The sequence below is a fragment of the Rhea americana genome, unplaced genomic scaffold (assembly GCF_003343005.1).
Source record: "Rhea americana isolate MKP2758 unplaced genomic scaffold, rheAme1 scaffold_559, whole genome shotgun sequence".
NCBI classification, from domain to species: domain Eukaryota; kingdom Metazoa; phylum Chordata; class Aves; order Rheiformes; family Rheidae; genus Rhea; species Rhea americana.
Window position 1 is genome coordinate 56,045 of NW_028186711.1, and position 3,183 is coordinate 59,227.

A 3,183-nucleotide genomic window follows, 5' to 3' on the forward strand; every position below is an offset into this window, starting at 1 on the left:
GGCGCTGGGCGCTGGGGCGGGCACTCAGCAGCTTCTCTCCCCGCAGGCTTTTGTGGCAGCGCCGGGAGCCCAGTACTGGGTCGGTGTGAAAGTTCTTCAGCGTTTGAAGATGCAGTTGATATGGCTGGACAGCAAATTCTTTGAACTGTAAGTGTAGCAGTCCTGGCTACTGGAGCCAGGTCCAGTTCAGCAGACCTAGAGGTGCTGGGTCTTTAATCCCTCTTCCCATTCATAGCTGAACTCTCACCAGTGCTAAACTACGGCGAACCCTGATAACCTCCTGGCCAGTAGTGTCCCCATCAACTGGAGTCACCATCCCTGCCTCACTCCGGGATGCTCCCCAAACTATACTGGGGAAGGAGTTGGCTCTTCTCCCCCAAGGATACGGCCACACTAGGGGTGGGTGCACCATCTGATGGGAGCAGAGGGCAGGCCTGGAGTGGGAGGCATGGAGGCTGGGTACCCTGAGCTGGGTACCCCTGGGAGCAGTTAGCCAGGGACTCAAGAGGACAGAAAAGGAGCTGCAAGTGGTCTGCCCCTCCAGACTGGCTGTCCACCACGAAGGGTTTAATGGCAGAGAGCAGTGCCTGCAGAAGGGTGGCAGCTGGGCACACTTGGCCCGCACCTGTCACAGTTCCAGTGTAGCACGGTCCCCCTCACGCGCAGCACGGAGGGAGATGCCAGTGGTGGAGTGGGAGGAACGTGGCTCTTCCTCAGACTGGTCCCAGTGGCAGGCGCCCTGGCCTGCCGCAGCAGCACTGGGGCCTGTGGGAACAGGCAGCCACAGTGGGAATGCTGTCCCTGCTCCTCTGAAATGTGGCCTCCCTTCCAGATATGAGAAAATGTCAGATTGTGGACTATCAAGTGCTGGGAAAATAGAGAGTACAAAATGCATGGAAAAACACCCGTGGATCTGTGAGCAGGCCCCAGAGCCGAGCAGTGCATCCGACAAGCTGGTTCCTCTCCTCACCAAGGGGTGATTGCGACTCCCTTGCCCCAGCCCAGGACCTGGGGACAGGATCTTTGGCGGCACTGAGGAGACACCCTCACCTGTGTTGCGATGCAAGCACACACATTGCACCTTACCTCAACCATGTTGCAAAGCTCTGAGGAGAGGGTTTGGGAAAGAGTCTACATTTTAAAGCAAGACTTTTGGAAAGCAATTGGTATTTCCCTCTCTCACACTCATGCCTGCACTTACACCCCTAACACCTGCCCTCCAGCTCCCAGATGTGTGCCCATATGCCCTGGCCAGCACAGCTCACAGCACCCTGGGGCAGGGGACACCACTACCAAGCCCTGCTCACAACTGCTGCGTTTGTCTGAGGCTGTCGACTGAGTGCTCCTTGTGATGTGCCTTTTGCACCTTTTCAGAGCTGTAGATGTTTGTGTCCCCATTTGTGTCCCCAACCTGTCCTGCTCTGGGAGTGCTCTGGACTGCCTGGGTGCCCCTGGCCTCCTGTGTTGGCTGTTGGCAGCTCCTGTCTTGCCCTTTCTCTTCCCACTGTCATCTGCCCATGTCCTCAGCCTGTCCCTTGGTAAAGGCTGGACCTTGCTTTCCTACTCAGTGTACCCAGAGAAAGTGCAGGCAGTGGTGCCATAAACATGTGGCAGTGCTTTCCTTCGTGCCATCTCCACCGCCATTCTTAGCTCCCCACTTCCCCACCTTGGGGAGTTTTTCCTGACACCCTTGGCTAGGCCCCTCACAGCATCGCTATCCCTGCTGTGGCCCAAGGACAGCTGCCTACATCTGAGTGCATGGCCCAGCAGGGCTGAGCTGGTTACAGAGCAGAGCCAGTGGGGTCTGGCCCTAGCCGTGGCCCAAAGGCAGCTCCCAGTTCAGCGATGTAGGCTGGAGCTACGTGGCAACTGGAGAGGTGCCCAAGGCCTGGCCATAAACGCATGGATGGAGCAGGTGGCTTTTGAGATGCAAGGATGGTGGTGATGTGTGTGCCAAGGGTGATGGCGAATGGAAGCAGGGCTGGAGCAGAAGAAAGGGGAGCAGCAGCCCTCTGCTTCTGGTCAGGTAGGGGAGTGCTGGGGGTCCCAAGAGCAGGGGGTGAATAGGAGGTGCAGTGGGAGCCCTGAGACCACAGGGGAAGGGGAGGAGCAATGCAGAGCCCTGAGACCATGGGGGAAAATGAGGGTGCAGTGCAGAGCCCTGAGACCATAGGCAGAAGTGGTACGATGGAGAATGCTGAGACCATGGGAAAGATGGGGTAGCCCATGCCAGGCCTGCCCCAGTGGGGTGGGGGAGTCCAGGGCCAGCCCTGATCCTGTTTCCCACAGTGTTTCCAGAGAAAGGCACTTCTCAGAAAGGGATGCCAAGGTAGGGACCACCTAGCAAAGCTGAACACCCACAGTTTCTGGGAGAGGAGAGGCAGTGTGGAAGGATGCTGGCAGGGCAGGACCGTGGCACTGCAAGGCTGGGAGGCTGGAATAGATGACCTCCAGGGTCCCCCTCCAGTCTCAGGTATCCTGCAAATCCATAACTCGCTCCTGCCTGTGTGAGTCTACCTTTCCCAAGGGAGCCCAGACGTGGTCTCCCCAGCACCAGTGGAAGGGCTCAGTCCCATCCCTGGTCCTACTACCTACATCCCGGCCAGCACAGTCTGTGATGCCACTGTCACCACAAGGATATACTGCCAGGTCCTATCCAGCCTCTTGTCCCCAGGTCCTTTGCGGCACAGCTGCTTCCTTACCTGACCGTCAGCCCCAGCTGGCCCTGGGGTATCTCATTCCCAGCTGACGGACTAAGTCTTTCCCTTGGTTGAACATCATCAAGTTCTTGCCACCTCATTTCTCCAGGCACTGCTGAATGTCAGCTCTGCCCTCCAGCGTACCCACCACTCCCTTGATGTGACCTGTCAGCTTGCTGAGGGCCTTCCCCATCCTGCATCCAGGGCACCAATGAAGGCTTTAAGGAGTATCGGCCCTGGGGTTGACACCAGAAGGTCGACACTAGTGACAAAATGTCACCAGTAACATGTCACCAGTCAAGAAAAGGGCTCAAGCAAGGGCCAAGCAGTGGCCATAGGGAGTTAATGGTGGGAGGAGAAAGGGCAACACAGGAGGCCATGGGCACCCTGGCAGTCCAGAGCACTCCCAGAGCAGGACAGGTTGGGGACACAAATGGGGACACAAACATCTACAGCTCTGAAAAGGTGCAAAAGGCACATCACA